Raw genomic sequence first — 19,979 nt, 5'->3', positions numbered from 1 at the left:
ACTCCTTGTAGTTTTAACTCCCCGTATAAAAAGTTCATAATCTAACTCATCAACTTTTAAATATGGTACAATAGAGGACTCCATATTATCGTTAAAAGAATTAACAAAATCTCAATAGAAAAGAAAAAAAATTTTCTTAACCAAATCAATATATTTAAGTCGTCGAAAAAACGATAGTGTGCACTTCAGCAAACAAAAAAAAAACTAAGTCATATTTGGGGAAATAAATTTGTAGTAACTTGACTCAAAGACACAAGATAAATATTTTCGTAATCTCCTTGGTATGTTTGAAATTTTCTTTCTAAACTGGAAATTCACACAAAAAGAACTTTCAGAACTTTCCGAAAGACAAAAGACTTGAGTCAACTACAAACACACGACGACTTCGTTATTACCTGCCAAAAACAAAATATTTGATATGCGACCAGACACGACACTGTTGTCCAGAAAAAAAAAACATACACTAAAAAGGCAAAATCACTCAATCATTAGGACACAATCCACAGTTTACCCTTGGAGGTATTCTGTTGACAGATTCAAACAAACACTAACAATCGGAAAAAACTGGAATTATTTATTCCTATCATTCAGTTTACATAAACAATGCAACCAAAATTTTTATCATTAACAAGATATCTATTTTTTCTAAATTTGAATAGATTGTTCTTTGTTGCTGTTCCTGGTACTTACTAAGGTGTTATGTTATCGAAAAAAAATAAAAGGCGAAAGAAAAAAAATTTAGTTCCTTTTTTATTTCTATGTATGCCTGTTCTTATACTTAAAAAAACACTATCACAAACCTCTACAGAATAAGTCCCACGTTCGAGCGTCAAATTATGTGTAGCAACACTATAGTGTCGATTCATAGAATGGTGAGATTTCACTCAAATAAAATGATAAAAAAAATGAGAAACACACTGGAGGAAGCTAACACATATAAATACCACGGTAGCTCTAGTCTCTAGAGATTATAGGGATGGATTCTTATGGATGTTATTAGAGATGTGATGCTGTTTATCAGATCAAATTATGAAAATCAAATAAAAAAAAAATATTTTAGTACAACGATCGGTGTCAGGTCTTATTTTCCAATCTTCAGCGGGCGCCACCATATCTTTCAGCTAACCTAGGAGAAACATGGAAACCACACAAAACAAACATGGTATACATAGTCAGATTACACAAAAAAAAATATATGAAATATTTATTAGGAGGTTAACTACCTTTACTATATCATCTAGATACACCTCATCATCTGGAATAGAATTAAGTATAAAAAAACTAGGAATAGTGAACAACGGTAATAACGTTAGAGTATGGTATATTTATCGTTCAATTAAATAACAAAAAAAATTATAATTTTATCAAAACGAAAAAGAAGATATTATTATTATTTACTATGTAATTAACTTATTTTTGGACGCCGGAAAGCTTTCTTAGTCTTCACAAATAAGAAATAATATAATATTATGTAGCAGAGTATTCTAACAAAATTCTTTAGAAACTAAATATTCAATTTTCAAAAAAAAAACAGGAAATAAGCTGGATTCTGTCGTCACATTCCGAATCGATGAGAAATATTAATAAAATTTATTACTTTAGTTTTCCAAATGGGTATGTAGTGGAAATTCAGCAACAGGATAAACAATTGTAAAACAATCAAAATATGGTTGACTTTATTCGTACAGGCCTCAAACTAGACGGTCTTAAATTGAATTGGTCTCAAATTAACGGCATATCAAAACGAGAGCGTCCTAACAATATACGCTACCTCGCAAAATCTGGCCAAAAAGTCAGGACTTTTTGTGACTTTTTCACATTCCAAAACCAAAATTATTGTGTGAAACCAGATTGTATGCACAAGTAAATTTTAAAATGATTTATTAGACAGTGACAGTTAGTCGGTCGATTATCAGAAAAATGACTTTTGTTATGGAAGTTGTTGCGTTTGAAAATTGAATTTAAAAAGTTTTCTCGCGGTGACCACTTATTATTATGATTACGTCATGCAAGTAATCGGTGTGAATTAAAAGAGAAATAAATATTATTAAATTAAAGGTATACTTATTTCGGATCGTTACAAGACTTTATAAATCAGTTAACAGAATTAAATCAAATCAGTATTCCACGACATGTTACTTTGTTTCAAGGGACATATACAGAATTGCATGGATTTTGCGATGCATCTGAAGCAGCTTACGGAGCTTGTTTATATATTGTTAGTCAGTATCACGATCAGAAACAGAGTCAGTTACTTATTGCAAAAAGTAGAGTAGCACCATTAAAGGTACTTACAATTCCAAAATTAGAGTTATGCGCAGCAATGATATTAACAGATTTAGTAAAAAAAGTAAGAGATTGTTCAGATATTAATTTTGCCAAATTTACATTTTGGACAGATTCAGCTATAGTTATTCAATGGATAAACAGCGAAACTCATGTTTGGAAACCTTTTGTATCAAACAGAATTGCTCACATTCATGAAAACAGCAAGGCAAATGAATGGAGACATGTTCCTTCAAAGGAAAATCCAGCAGACCTTATTTCAAGAGGAATAGACTCAAAAACATTGTCAACTTCTTCCTTGTGGTGGCATGGACCTTCATGGTTATCAGAAAGTGAAGACAACTGGAATATACCGAAATTTAAATCAGTAAAGGATTTACCAGAAAAAAGACCTAAATACCAGTTATCAGCTCATGTTAAAGAAAAGGAACCATTTAGTATAATCCATAAATATTCTTCAATATCAAGGTTACAAAGAATAATAGCATTGCTTTTAAGATTTAAACATAACTGTCTTAATAAATCAGACAAATATTGTGGCCAAATTTCTATACCAGAACTGGAAGTCAGTTTAAATACTATTGTAAAACTTGTACAGAATGAATGTTTCCAATCAGAAATTTCACAGATTTTGAAAGATAATACAGTCAAAAAGAATAGCAATCTTATTTCACTTAAGGTACTAGTACACTTTATAAGACCAAAAATAATCATTTTTTCAAGAATTTTTTTCTCAGAATCTTTATTAAAAATGAACATAAAACTTTTTACATATTAATATCTAACTCTTAGAGAGTACAAAAAATATATCTTTTTTCATGTATGCACGTACACTAATATTGTAGAGGGCGCAAATTCGAGGCCTCGAAAAATGATGGCGGACAGTTAATCTCAGGATTGGGATACCTGAAACAAAAAAATCGTACTGCATTTGAACAAGGAAAGTTTCTTACGTGACAATTTACCACAATTTGACCAAAAAATAAAAAATAAATATTTTTTAACCATGAAAAACTGAAGAAAAACGGGCGATTTTTTTACGAAATTTTTTCAAATTTCCGTAAAATCTTTTTTTGGCAGGATTTTTCAATACCGGTGGTAGATTGTCACGTAGGCAACCTTTCTTTTTCAAATGCCGTACGATTTTTTTGTTTCAGAAATCCCAATCCTGAGATTAACTGTCCGCCATCGGAACTAGTTTTTTTCGAGGCCTCGACTTTGGCGCCCTCTACAATATTAGTGAACGTGCATAAATGAAAGAGGATATATTTTTTGCATTCTCTAAGAGTTAGATATTAATATGTAAAAGGTTTTATATTCATTTTTAATAAAGATTCTGAGAAAAAAAATCTTGAAAAAATGCTTATTTTTGGTCTTCTAAAGTGTACTAGTACCTTAATCCATTTCTTAAAGATGGTATTCTCAGAGTTGGTGTTAGGATCAAAAATGCAGATTTTTTACCTTTTTCTCAAAGACATCCAATACTTTTACCTTCAGACCATCACATTACTACTTGTATCATTCGGGATGAACATTATAAAAACTTGCATGCTGGTCCACAACTATTGTTATCAACATTGAGAACTAGATTTTGGATATTATCAGGTTTAACTACAGTAAAACGAATTTTAAGAAAGTGCATTGTATGTTTTAAAAATAGGCCAAGTTCAGTCAATCAACTTATGGGTGACTTACTAGAGAAGCGAATTACTCCTGCTAGAGCATTTTTACATACAGGTTTAGATTATTGTGGACCATTCTCAGTTAAAGCTAATAAATTACGCAATTCAAAAATCATCCATATATATATGTTTGCATATTTGTTTGTTTTAGCACAAAGGCTACACATTTAGAACTTGTAATAGACTTAACAACTGAAAGTTTTTTAAATTGCTTAAAACGATTTATCAGTCGTAGAGGTAAACCATTGACTATCTCATCGGACAATGCCACAACTTTTGTGGGGGCTAATAATCAACTCAAATCAATGTACGATTTAGTACAGAATTCCAGACCAGAAATTAACAGTTTTTTGACAGTAGAATCAATAAAGTGGCAGTTCATTCCTGCTAGATCACCACATTATGGGGGAATTTGGGAGGCAGCAGTCAAATCATTTAAATTTCATCTTAAAAGAATTGTGGGAAATCATATATTTTCAGTAGATAATTTTGGAACTTTGACAACACAAATTGAAGCATGTCTTAATTCCAGACCTTTAACTCCTTTATCCTCTAACCCATCAGATTTTCAACCTTTGACCCCAGGTCATTTTTTAATCTTTTCACCATTAACAACCTTTCCTGAGCCAGACCTACGTAGAATTTCAAATCTCAACACGTTTCAACATATGACTCAAGTGCTCCAACATTTTTGGGCAAGATGGTCAACAGAATATTTAACTCAACTTCAGTCAAGATCCAAATGGAGGACTGTTAGCAACCAAGAAGTGAAGATAGACCAGCTAGTGTGTCTTAGAGAAGACAATTTACCACCTCTACAGTGGAGGTTAGGACGTATTTCAATGGTACATCGAGGCAGGGACAATAGAATACGTGTTGTGACAATAAAAACAAACAATGGTGAAGTGACAAGAGCTCTCTCACGCGTGTGCATATTACCAACAGACATTTAAGTTCATTTCTATGTTTTGATGTATACTGGGCAACTATGACCCTTTATTGTAATGTAGTTTATTGTTTTTTTTTTGTTTCTTTTTGAAATAGCCAGGGTATTTCAAGGCTGGCGGTATGTTGCAGAATACACAAGTGTATGGCAAATAATTGCTCGTTCCATGTCAGCTGGTGACAGCGCGCATGACAATGTCAATCATAATCATCATGTCGTAAGGTTACATCATATTGTAGCAGTGTACAAATAAAATTCAGTTTTTAATTCAGCATATCAGTTTTTTACCAGCATTAACCATCAGAAGCAGAAATAATACTTTGTATAAATAAATACAAAACAATCGTATATTATTCGTTATACAAAAATGTTTACTAATAGTATGGTATAGTTAGACCCAAACCCAGACATCCAAAGTGAAAGTTATCTTCCAACACCAAATTGTTCTATATGGTCAACATAATGTTCAGAAAAAAGTCACACCATTTTGAGCGTCGGGTTTGAGGGGTAGAGGGGGGAGAAATCTGCAAATTTGTAGTTTTTTACGTTTTTCGTCAATATTTCTAAAACTAAGCGGTTTAGCATGAACAACCTTCTACACAAAATTGTTCTACATTAAATTTGAAATAAAAAAGGCCCTATGCATAACCCTTCTAAAATGAACGGTTCCAAAGTTACGGAGGTAGTATAGTATAATTGGTCCAAAAAAAGGCCTAACCTGGACATCCAAAGTAAAAGTTTTCCTTCAACACCAAATTGTTCTATATGGTCCACATATTGTTCAGTAAAAAGTTACACCATTTTGAGCGTCCGGTTTGGGGGGGAGATGGGGGAGAAGTCGGTAAATTAGTAGTTTTTTTACGTTTTTCGTCAATATTTCTAAAACTATGCTTTAGCGTAAGGAATGTTCTATAGAAAAATATTCTACATAAAATTTAAAACAAAAAAGGTTCTATACATAATTGTTATAAAATCAACGGTTCCAGAGTTACGGAGGGTGAAAAGTGGAAGTTTTCGATACTTTTTATATTTACCGATTTCTCCCCCCTCTCTCCCCCAAACCCGACTCTCAAAATGGTGTGACTTTTTTCTGAACATTATGTGGACCATATAGAACAATTAGGTGTTAGAGGATAACTTTCACTTTGGATGTCTGGGTTTTTGGTATAGTTATATCATAAATATTGCCCAAAAAATATAAAAACTATCGAAAACCTCGACTTTTCCCCCTCCGTAACTCTGGAACCGTTGCTTTTATAACAATTATATATAGAACATTTTTTGTTTTAAATTTCATGTAGAACATTTTTGTATATAACATTGTTTACGCTAAAGCATAGTTTTAGAAATATTGACAAAAACGTAAAAAGAACTACTAATTTACCGGCTTCTCTCCCATCTCCGTCCCAAACCGGACGCTCAAAATGGTGTAACTTTTTACTGAACAATATGTGGACTATATAGAACATTTTGGTGTTGGAGGAAAACTTTTACTTTGGATGTTTGGGTTAGGCCTTTTTCTGGACCAGTTATACTATACTACCTCCGTAACTTTGGAACCATTCATTTTAGAAAGATTACGCATAGGACCATTTTTATTTCGAATTTAATGTAGAACAATTTTGTATAGAGGGTTGTTCATGCTAAACCGCATAGTTTTAGAAATATTGGCGAAAAACTTAAAAAACTACGAATTTACCGATTTCTCCCCCCTCTCCCCCCCAAACCCGACGCTCAAAATGGTGTGACTTTTTTCTGGACATTGTGTGGACCATATAGAACAATTTGGTGTTGAAGGATAACTTTCAATTTGGATGTCTGGATTATGCCATCTTTTGGATCAACGTTACTATACTATAAGCAAAATAAAATGTTGAAATAATAAATATGTTAGTTTATTTTAAGCTTTTATTAAAAAAGATAAAATAGAAGAATGCACGAGGAGAACAATAAAGAATGAAGCCAAAACTGTATGTATGTAAGGATGGGGCCAAGTAGGGAAAATGTAAATGTAAATGTAAAATTAATAATAAAAGATTATTATTGTAAGTTTTGAACATATTTCATGTCATGGGACATGAAATTACGATTGGCAGGGATAACCAGACATATGAACTGAATAGAAGAATCGTTCTTGGGTGGTCAGCATTTGGAAAACTGAGAGAAGCTTTTAAAAGTGAGTTGCACACATGCCTAAAGAGAAAGGTATTTGATCAGTGCGTCCTCCCAGTCTTGACGTACGGATCAGAAACACTTACCTTAACTAAAGCCTCGGCTACCAAACTAAGAGTAACGCAGAGAAGAATGGAGCGGTCAATGTTAGGAATAACTCTATCAGACAAAATCAAAAACGAAGAAATCAGGAGAAGAACAAAGGTGACTGACGTCATCGAAAGGCTAGCCAGGTTGAAGTGGAGATGGGCAGGACACATTGCCAGGTTATTGGAATGAAGGTCAAGAAAAGACAAGAGAAACGTCGGTCGACCGCCTTCAAGATAGACTGACGACTTAAGAAAGCTAAATAAAAACTGGATGAGAGCGGCGCAGGATAGACGTGGTTGGAAACGAGGGGAGCAGGCTTATGTTCAGCAGTGGACATTTAGGGCTGAATGATGATTGTAAGTTTTTATTATTACCGCAAATGCCATTAAAATAATAACAAAGTTCTTTTACCGAGTTTCCGGTATTTTTCGCAACCTCTTTTTCCATTTAGGTTCAAATGGCCACTTGGGTGTTACGTAACGTTTAGGTAGGGGGAGGGGGGTACAGAAAAACGTTACGGTGCGTTACGTGGGGGGAGGTGGGGTCAAAAATCTTCAAAAATTGCGTTATGTAATACTTGAACGCTCCCTACCATACTGCTGAAGCTTTTGTAATAAAATATTCCTGTCTATACTTTCGAAAGCTCTTTTAAGATCAAAGAATACACTTACAACATATTTATTATTATCAATATCATTTTTAAATTTACTTATTGTTAATTGAATAGCTGTCTCACATGAGTATTTTTTTCTGAAACCAGACTGATTACCAAGTAGAATAGCATTGTTCGTAACGTGGTCAAGTAGTTGCTCGTATACAATCAATTCTAAAAGTTTTTCAATTGGAGGTAAAGTATTGATTGGTCTAAATTCGTTAGCTTTTGTTGTATTGTGAACTTGTACTACATATGTACTACTTGAATATGTACTACATTGATCTCGCCAAACTTAACCGTTTTCGAAATAAACGTATTTTAAATCTGCGATGCAACATGGTTGTTTGTTTAATATCATTGTAGTTACACCCAAAAAAATAAACTTAAAGCCATAATAATTTCCAAACCTATATCTCAAATTTCTTCTAATGAAATTTAGGTTGCAAAACATAAATATAAGAACTTGAACAATTATTATGGTTTTAAGGTTATTTTTGGGGTATAACTACAATGATACGCAACCATTATGTTGCATCGCAAATTTAAAATGCGTCTATCTCGAAAACGGTTAATTTCAGCGAGATGAATGTGGTATATCTTTTTTAAGTAAAAATATTAAGAAATTAAAAATTTTTTTTCAATCTGTCTCTGTTATCATATTATACAAAATACTTTGAATTTAAAATAGACTAGATTTATCAAAGCAATTAACTTATTTACTGCAATTAGTGTTGCCCAAAATCGGTCTTGGTCTTGTTCTTGCGTTTTCGCAAGACCAAGACCAAGGCCAAGACCGCCTACTTTTAGCAAGACCAAGACCAAGACTTACCGTGCAAGACTTGAGCAAGAACAAGACTTGGCCTGCGAGACTCTTGCGTCTTACAGTTAGAACTGAGGGTCGTTTTAGGGAGTATGTATATTAGTTCGGCTATATTCTTACATACTTTATGGGAAACAAAAAAAATTGTAACAAAAATTTTGAAAATTGGACTTATGTTCACTACGAACAATACCATAAACATACATAGCGAGTCAAAATATCCATTTAAAGAACACTTGACACATTTGACACGTACTCAGGTTATTATTACAATGTAAAAATAAAATATTTTGTACTTTCCTTCCCATCAGACGACTTCTCTGAAATTAGTTGTCCGGGTTATAGGTCTGGATCCCGCGTATGAAAAAAAAGTTGATTAATAGCAAGCTGAAAATTCGTTAATAGCTTAAGGGTGTTTAGTCAGACAAACTTTGATATATGGGAACACTGGAACAGAGGAAGTTTTAATTGTGGAACAGTTTAAAAATTTGGAACAGTCAGACCACGAAAACGTCACATATATTTTTTCCGACAGAACTTCCAATTGATTTGTTACCCTTTCATTAAACTCTCATGCAAAAACCAGGCTGCTATTTATCACCAAACGGGCATGATAATGAGTGGAACACGTAGAACATGTCAAATGACAGGAATTATGACAGGTGATAAATATCAGTCTCATTTTTGCATGAGAGTTTAATGAAAGGGTAAACAATCAATTGGAAGTTCTGTCGGACAAAATACATGTTACGTTTTCGTGGTCTGACCGTTCCAAATTTTTAAATTGTTCCACAATTAAAACTTCCCCTGTTCCAGTGTTCCCATATATCAAAGTTTGTCCGACTAGACACCCTTAAGCTCTTAACAAATTTTCAGCTTGCTATTAATCAACTTTTTTTTCATACGCGGGATCCGGACCTATTATGAAAATAGTCGCCTTCTAATCTTAACGTAACATTCTTGCTTTGCGACGCCGATAGTAATATCAAATATCGTATCCAAACTTTTTAAAAATATGTCAGCTTGCGGATAAAAAATATACCTAATAAATTTAATCTTATCGGTATATAGAATAGTAAGACTATTATGTATTGTTTTTGCCGAATGTGCTATGACCTATGCTATGAGATCGAGATCACTGGGTTACAGAAAATTTGCCGAAACAGCGCGATTATTATTTAAAAGTATGATTACGAGACAAAGGAACAGTGTAAATAAAATACCGAAATTAACGATATACACTTCTCCAAAAAATTTACTCACCACCTTAAAAACAGGTCATTGTTAATGTCTTGAATTTCCTAAGCCTGTTGTTCGATTTAAGTGATTTTTTAATATGTATGTTGTCTTATTTTTATAAATACCGCTGTGTAATATTGTTGCTAGACAGGTCAATTATTATTGTCACTGTAGACCGGGTGTACCAATAAAAGTGTGTTTTTTCACAGAGCTACATCACTCTGTGGAATATTCTAGCATTTATAAAATACTGAAATTACAACGATAACCTCATATTTTCACTTACATTGGACATTACATTCGCTTATATTGGATAATAAAATACACTATTACTACTATTAATATCGGTTTACAGCGTTCTTCGACGCCTTCCGACTCCTAACCGCCATGCTTCTCTGTTTAACCATAGACCTGGAGGGATTTCTCTTTCCTCTAGTTCTTTTTCAATTACCACCCTCCAGCTTCTTCTCGGCCTTCCTCTTTTTCTTCTCCCTTGTGGTGTCCATGCAAAAATCTGCTTATTGATCCTGTCATCTGTCATACTAGTTGTTTTGTTTTTATGTCATCAATTATTTAGGTGTGACTCCCATCATTTCTCGTATTCTCTCATTTGGTATCCGATCTCTTCTTGATTTGCCTGCTGCTCTTCTCCACAAGTCCATTTCTGTTACTAGTAGCATTTTCTCCGTTCTTTGTTTCAGTGGCCAAACTTCACTGCCATATGTGATTATACTTTTAAGTATGCTATTGTATATGAGCTGTTTGTTCGCTTTAGATATTGTCTGGTCCCACAGAATGCCGTTCATCATGGATATGGCTTTTCTAACCTGCATTAATATAATAAAATATATAAGTTTCTAATAAACTTTAGTTAGTTAGAACATAGGCACGGATTACTTAGATCATGAGTTCAAACTCCACCCGGTATCAGTAGTTGTCTAGATCAGTAATTCTCAATCTTTTTGAGTCATGAACCACAAAATACTTTTTATTATTATGGTTACCAACTAACTGAAATAGGTATCTAGCTAGGTAATCTAATTAAGTATAATAATAATTGTGGTGCTGATTTTAGCTGTGTTTGCGTTTTGTGTACCACCGCAAATAATGATATGTACCACCAGTGGTACATGCACCCCAAATTGAGAACCGCTGGTCTAGATATTTATTAATTTGGCTGATCTTTACTATGGCTATGAAATTCTAGCTTAAAATGTACATCTCTGTCACGTTGTTCAAAGATATGTAATAGGCTAATAGGCAACTGCGAGACTTGCAAGACTCTTGCTGCAAGACCAAGACCAAGACCGGGAACGCAATACCAAGACCAAGACCAAGACCAGGTGTACTGGCGCAAGACCAAGACCAAGACTGTCTAAGTCTCGTCTTGGTCTTGCATTTGGGCAACACTAACTGCAATCATGAAATAGTTGATATACTTGTCCGTTGGATTATGCTTTCGTAATACTTAACGAGCTTTCACTCTACATATTCTTCTTTTTTGAAAAATACATTTATTGTTAATTGACAAAATCTGTACATTGGTATTGTTACAATAATCAATTTATAGTAGTTGTTACACATAATTTTTGGATGTTGCTATTTAATATTTAACAATTTAACAATATTCATTTTGTAAATTTTGTAAACTTCATGTCAATAATAGATTTACTTAAGTTGGCAACTATTAACAAAAATTTGAGAAGAAGTGTCTGACATTTCAGTTAACCTCCATATGTCTAAATACTGTCAAAATTCCCTCTAATAGAGGAAACACAAAAACTAAATTTGAGTTTTGGAAAATTAAAAATCAGTTATTTAGTGAATTTTGGAAATGTAGTGCTACTTCCCATCCAAATTTTATACCACCTGTTGTTTTGTCTGTGCAGTTATAAAAATCCTATGTGTTCTGTGTTAATTTATTTATTTATTTTTAAAATTTCTCAAGTAAGTGCCTACACCCTTTAATTATTTATTCAATATTTCTTTATGAACATACACTATCATACAATAGCTCAAACAAACCCTTCCTTTTTCAGATCTCCTTTAATATTTTATAGTTTTTCAACCAAGTTTATTTTGACAATCTTTTTATCTATCTTTTTTATCTAATTACTTTTCTTATAATCCTCTACATTTCATAAATTTCCAAGTGTTAGGCACCTACAATGATACTAAATAAATGACATCCCGTAGTCTTGTGACTGGGAACAATACAAACTTGAATATTTATTCCTATCTGTCATTTTCCTTACTTTGACCTCTGTCCATAGCTTAAAACATCTACGAGCAAAGACCTTCACAATAGTACAATTGTTTACAATAAGTCTATTTATAGTCCAGGGTTCATCTGTTTTGAGATGGACGTTGAGAGGTGACTCAAATTTTTTTGCAGAAATTGCTTAAAAATAACTCAAATAATAATATTTGAGTTATCCTCCCACTCAAAATGGTCCGGAACATTGTTTAAATAATCAAAATGTCAAAATATGAAGGAAAAATTCGATTTTTTTATTGGTTTTTCGAATATAACTTTAAAACTGTTCATTTCTGAAAAAAGTTGTACTGACATAAAAGTTGCGTAATTAAATTTACTATAATATAGAATTGGTTAAAAATTTAAAAAATAGTTACCCTTGTTGCAAAATAGCAATACTTGCGAAAAAAAACCATACAAAAACAACTATTCGCATTTTACGTTTTTCAACCATTTATGCTACACTTAGGACCTTCATATTTTACTCAGAAAAACTTTATGATATAGTGAAACAACACTGGAAATTTCATTAGGATCGGTTTAATAGATTTTGCAAAATAAATTTTGCAACCCAGCTTTCGCAAAAAAAATTCATTTTTTAAAAATGTTGCAGGCCTAAAAATAAAGCAGATAGTAAGTTGAATTTTTTTTTTGCTTATAGAAGTGTACTGTACCTTTCATTTGCAATTTGCAAAATTAAAATCGAATAATTACCACGGCGTCAGGAAATTTTTTAAATAAACATTAATTTTTGGTGCTGCGTGCAGGACAGCGGTGTTCGATTCACACAAGTTGATTTCCATCAAAATTTCTTCTAATCTTTATTTAATATATTATTTTCTTACTCTTTATTTTGTTGTATTTTAATATTTTAATTCCACAAAAATCAAACTAATTTTATTATTGTTTGTGAAATATTGTTTAAACAATTGCATATGCTTAAAAATAATAAACTTTTATTCTCTAAGTTAAAATATATGAACAAAGCAAGTTTTTGCTAAAAAAAGTGTTATTTTAAAAGATAGAGTATGTGTTTTTATTTTGCAATAAACAAATTTATTTATTTATATCGAAATTTAATAAAAATTAAAATGTATCAATCATTATCAAAGGTCATTGAAATGCCCAATCAGAGCAAACTATCCGCTGTCCTGCGCGTAGCACCAATAATTAATGTTTATTTAAAAAAATTCCTGACGCCGTGGCAGTTAATCGATTGTAATTTTGTAAATTGCAAATAAAAGGTACAGTACACTTCTATACGCAAAAAAATTTCAACTTGCTATCTGCTTTATTTTCAGTTCTGTAACAATTTAAAAAAACGAATTTTTTTGCGAAAGCTGGATTGCAAAATTTATTTTGCAAACTCTATTGAACCGATCTTAATGAAATTTACAGTACTCTTTTACTGTATCATATAGTTTTTCTGGGTGAAATATGAAGGTCCTAAGTGTAGCATAAATAGTTGAAAAACCGTAAAATGCGAATACTTGTTTTTGTATAGTTTTTTCGCAATTATTGCTATTTTGCAACAAGGGTGACTTTTTTTAAATTTTCAACCAATTCTATATTATAGGAAATTTAATTATGCAACTTTTATGTCAGTACAACTTTTCTCGAAAATGAATACTTTTAAAGTTATAATCAAAAAACGAAGAAAAAATCGAATTTTTCCTTCATTTTTTGACATTTTGATTATTTAAACAATGTTCCGGACCTTTTTGAGAGGGAGGATAACTCAAATATTATTATTTGATATATTTTAAAGCAATTTCTGCAAAAAAATTTGAGTCACCTCTCAACGTCCAAATGTACTAATATTTTTACAGATGCGCCCTGGTCTATTAGAACTTAGCTGCATTTAAGAACATTCCCCTCGAACGTTGTCTTTCTCATTACTAATACATCTTTCTCTGTTTCACAACACTCATCTGCCTTCAGGGTCCATTCCATTTACTGTGTTTTGCCCTACGAAGCATGTCCGCTTACCCAGTCCCTCACCTAGCTATCCTGTTAGCATAAGTTGAACGTATAAACATGTTATCGATGAACTTCGATCCAAAGCTAGGCCATAAGAATTCTGAAAAGCACCGTTGGCGACTGACAATTAGCGTAATTAGTTCTTATTAATTAGGGTTTTTATAAATAAAACATTCATCTAGAGTTTTATAATTTATTTCTTATATTATCAAAATGTTTTATAACAGTCATAGTGCAAGTCAGTGAGGCTATTTGGCTCCGAATTCCATCCTACTGCATCAATGTACTTGATATTTTCACTGTAACTAGGGAATAGCCGATAATGGTAAACTCATCACAGACATCAAAGATAAACTAAGGCTTTGGCAGGAGTACATAATGAAACTATTTGACGATGATATAATGATACAATAAGAACCACAGGAACAAACAGGGCCGAAAATAATAATGTGCAAATTAGAACAGGCAATTAGAAATGCAAAGACCGCAACAGCAGTAGGCCCAGATCAGATACCCACTGAGCTTATTAAATGAATTGACGAAGAAACACTGCATATACTTTTAGAACTATTTAACGAGGTATATACAACAGAAGTAATACCCTAGGATTGGTTGCTGCCAACGTTTGTAACACTACCCAAATCAGTACATGCGACAGAATGCTCCCAGTACATAACAATTTCATTAATAAGCCACATATTTTAGATTTTCCTCAAAATAATACACGAAACACTGTACAAAAAGATAGAAGAAGATATAGATGACAACCAGTTTGGATTCAGAGGAGGACTAGCAACGAGAGAGGCTCTGTTCGCTTTTAACGTTTTCGCGCAAAGACGACTAGACATTAACCAGGATCTGTATATCTGCTATATAGATTATGAAAAGGCTTTTGATAGAGTACGACATCAGAAAGTCGTAGAACTTTTAAATGAAAAGAATGTGGACAGCCGAGATATAAGATATACGGGTTATTGTCAATCTGTACTGACATCAAAAAGCAAAGGTTAAAATAAAAATGTCGAAAATGAAATTATAGAAATCAAAAGAGGTATTAGACAGTGTTGCGTATTGTATCCATGTGTTCAATCTCTACAGCGAAGCTATTTTTAAGGAAGCAATATCAGAGGAAGAACAGGGTATTTCAATAAAGGGAAAAATCTTGAACAACATAAGATTTTCAGACGACACCGCTATTTTGCACATAGTTTAGAAGCACTGCAACGATTAGTAAATAGATTACATCAAGTTAGTATAAAATATGGACTACAAATGAAAGTTAAGAAAACCAAGTTCATGATTATTTCTAAACAACACACAGTAGGAAGGCTAGATATCGAGGGAAAACAAGTAGAAAGAGTGAATAACTACAAATATCTGGGAACCTGGGTAAATGAAAACAATGACCAGGGTAGAGAAATCACGACGTGCATCGAACTTGCAAGAAAAGCATTTATAAAAATGAAAAAAATGTTTTTTAATCGAGACCTTCCTTTGGAGCTGAGAATAAGAGCCTTAAGATGCTACGTGTTCTCGACTTTGTTGTATGGAGTTTAAAGCTGGGCACTAAAAGTAGTAAACATAAAGTAGTTGAAAGCATTTGAGATGTGGTGCTATAGAAGGATTTGAAAATAAACGAGTTACAAATGCAGAAGTGTTAAGCAGGCTACAAAAGGATTGCGAGGCGATAAAGAACATCAAAACAAGAAAGCTGGAATATTTGGGCCACATTACTGGAGGTGCGAAATATGAGATATTAAGGCTCATAAAGCAGGGCAAAATTAAGGATAAAATATCCATAGGTAGAAGAAGAATTTCCTGGCTGCGAAACTTAAGAGAGTGGTATAGTTGCAGCTCAGTAGATCTTTTCAGAGCAGCCGCCAATAAGATACGGATAGCTGTGATGATAGCCAACCTACAGGATAGGAGAAGGAACTACAAGAAGAAGAAGAAGAAGAAGAAGGGAATATTTCAAGAAACAAAGTCTATCCTATATCTTCTGGCGTTTTTGTCTTGGTGGTGGTTTCCACCCCTTCTCGGTGGTGGAAAATTTTTTGGTCAAATTAACCACGGCAGTAGCTAGAAAATCTGATTCTAAGCAAAAACTGTTGTATAATTTTTTTGAAAACTCAATACTTTTTGAGATATTCGTGGTTGAAAATTTGCCATTTTCATTGAAAAATGACAACTTTTCGGACTGATTTTTCGAGAATACTTTAAAAATTATGCATCTAACGAAAAAAAACTATATAAAACATTTTTGAAACTTATGAAAAATTAAAGAGACTCATTTCTTGATAAATCTTCTACATAGTTATAATACTAAAAGAAATATGGTAAGTGAAAAGAGATATTTTTAGTGCATGTTCAAATCGGTGTATTCAACTTAAAATAACAGAGAAATGGTCGATTTTTAGGGGTCTAATGCTTCAAAAACCTTTTGTAGTGCTTGAAAAGACCTTTAAAACGAGTACTGTTAAATGTCGATTCCATTCAAACTAAACGAGATATGGTGGAAAAAAAATTGATGACTAATGTATTTTAAGAAAAAATTTAGTTTTTAAAGTTTATTTATTAACCCCATATCCACCAGCGTGTGAGCGTCTAATAGAATTCTGCCAAGAAAATGACTTCGTCATTACAAATACCTGCTTTCAACTTCCAGAAAGGCGTCTCTACACGTGGAAATCCCCTCAAGATGGACATCAAGGTAAAATAGTACGGAATCAAATAGACTACATCCTAATAAACCATCAATTTCGGAACAATATTAAAGATGTAAACTTACCCCGGGGCCGACATAAACTCAAATCATAATTTACTCTGCTCCAAAATACAAACTAAATTAAAGAAACTAACAAAGCCAACTAAGCCTAGTAAGATATATCTCGACCCCCTTCAAAACACCCAAACGCGCGAACACATAGCACAGCAGATAAATAGTAAAATGCACAGAATATCAAAATTACCAAACGAAAACAGAACTATTAACGAATGTTGGTACGATATTCAAAACTCGATTTTAGAGGACGTAGGGGAATCTTTAAAAACACCTACAATGTTGGCAAAAAATGAATGGATGAACCAAGAAATTCTAGACTTGATGGAAGTTCGACGAAAATACAAAAATAGAAATATTATCAAATACCGTGAAATTACCAAACTCATAAAAAGGAAAATTAAACAGGCCAAAGAATCTTGGCTCGAGAATTCATGTAAAGAAATAGAAGACCTCCAAAAAAAGCATGACAGTTTCAACCTCCACAAGAAACTTAAATATACCTCCGGAATTAGAAAACAGAAAAATGCTCACGTACTTAAAACCGCAGACGGAAAAATTTGTGATCACGAACAACAGTGCAAAGAATGGGAGAGACACATCAGTGACCTTTTTGACGATGCTTCTCGAGAAAATGCTCCAAATACTACCTGTGACAACCAATTAGACAGAGGTCCCAGTATACTGAAGTCAGAAGTCATAAAAGCAATACAACAAGCCAAAAACAATAAAGCACCTGGACCAGATCAAATCCCTGTTGAGCTACTTAAACTTTTGGATGAGGAAAACATTACCTACTTGACTACTTTCTTTAACAAAATTTACAACGAAGGAAAAATACCAGATGATTGGTTGGAGTCACTGTTTATAACATTATCAAAGAAAAGCAGGCCCACCAAATGCAGCGATTTTAGACTAATCAGTTTGATGAGTCACACACTTAAGATACTTTTACGTATTATACAAAACCGAGTATTCCTTCTGTGCGAAACTAGAATGGGTAATAAGCAATTTGGATTTAGAAATGGTCTAGGAACTAGAGAAGCACTATTTTGTATGCGCGTTGTATTACAAAAAAGTTGTGAATTCCGAAAGAACGTTTATGTTTGTTTCATCGACTTCGAGAAGGCATTCGACCGAGTACAACATGATACACTTTTCGATTGCCTGCAGGCAGCAGGACTTTACCACTACGATATAAGACTGCTGAAATACTTATATTACAATCAAGTAGCCTCTATCCAAATTGGAGACAGTCGTAGTGAAAAACTGCCGATAAAACGTGGAGTACGACAAGGTTGTGTTTTATCACCCACCCTTTTTAATCTGAACTCTGAAGAAATCTTTAGGGAGGCTTTGGATGACAGACAGGAGGGAGTAAGGCTAGGCGGAGAAGTAATCAACAATATTAGATACGCTGACGATACAGCAATTCTTGCTGAAAATTTACACGATCTTCAGACACTACTAAATCTAGTCAGTGAAGCAAGCTATCGGAGAGGCCTTAAAATCAACATTTCAAAAACAAAGTGGATGGCAGTTGGAAAGATTAATATAGATCAAGGTCAGCTTTCTCTTGATGGAGAGGAGTTAGAACGGGTAAATCATTTCAAGTACCTTGGCAGCTGGTTAAATGTAAATTGTGACTCTGATGAAGAGATAATAACTAGGATCGAAATATCACGGAAGGCTTTTATGACCTGGAAACCAGTTTTATGTAATAGAAACCTGTCGATGAATATTCAAAAGAAGGTGCTGAAATGTTATGTGTGGTCTATCCTATTGTATGGTTGTGAGACATGGACGTTAAAAACCACAATGCTAAACAAAATAGAAGCATTCGAATTATGGTGCTATCGACGAATCCTAAAGATATCGTGGGTTTCGCACACTTCCAATGAAGATGTTCTTCAAATGATGAATTCGGAACGTCTGCTGATAAGCATCATAAAGAGGAGAAAAACAGAATACTTCGGCCATATAATTAGAGGACCTAAATACCATCTGCTTCGCCTTATAATACAAGGAAAAGTGGAGGGAAAGAGATGGATTGGTCGAAAGAAACTTTCATGGCTGCGTAATATTAGACAATGGTGTGGCTGCACAGTAGAAGAATTATTTCGCGCAGCAGCCGATAGAGAGAGATTTCAGGAAATTGTAAACATGATGACGGCCAACGTCTGAATACAGACACGGCACCTAAAGAAGAAGATATCCACCAGAATTTAAATGCATAGTTTTCCTTCTACAATACCTTTTATATGTTAATTCTATGTTTAAAAAGTTGGACGGTTTTAAAATAAATGGTTTTTGAGAAGAATAAGATCAAATTATAGAACGGATTTTTAAATTGTCTTAAAAATCTTTATTTTTCTTCATGTAACTCGAAAATGATAAGAGATAGGAAAAGAGACACAGTACAACAATATGGGTTTTTTTTCAGATAAAAATTTTGTTTTTGCTTTCAGTACTGTATCTCTTTATAATTTTCGAGTTAGATGGAGAAAAAGAAAGATTTTTAAGAAACTTTAAAAATGCTGTCTATACTTTGGTGTCATTTTTTCAAAAACCGTGCATTTTAATGCCATCCAACTTTTTGAACATAGAAATACCACTAGAATAAAAGGCATTGTAGAAGTAAAACCATGCATTTAAATCAGGTGGGTGAAGGTTTAAAATTAAATATACGTCGAATTTTATCTTAAAAAAAATTAGCATTCAATTTGACATTTGACAGTGCTCGTTTTAAAGATCTTTCCAAGCACTATAAAATATATGTACAGCATTATACCTTTAAAATCGACCATTTTTCTGTTATTTTAAGTTGAACACATCGATTTGAGCATGCACAAAAAAATCTCTTTTCACCTACCTTATCTTGTTTTGTACTATAGCTAGAAGATTTATGAAGAGATGAATGTTTTATAAACTACAAAAAAATTTACGGTTTTTTTCGTTAAATGCATAATTTTTACGATATTCGCAAAAATCCGTCTGAAAAGGTGACAGTTTTTAATGAAAATGGCAAATTTTCAACCACGAATAACTCAAAAAGTATTAAGTTTTCAAAAAA

This window comes from Diabrotica virgifera, chromosome 7 (genome assembly GCF_917563875.1).
Source record: "Diabrotica virgifera virgifera chromosome 7, PGI_DIABVI_V3a".
NCBI lineage: Eukaryota > Metazoa > Arthropoda > Insecta > Coleoptera > Chrysomelidae > Diabrotica > Diabrotica virgifera.
The sequence above is the reverse complement of the archived record's forward strand: the minus strand, read 5'-3'. Positions refer to the sequence as shown.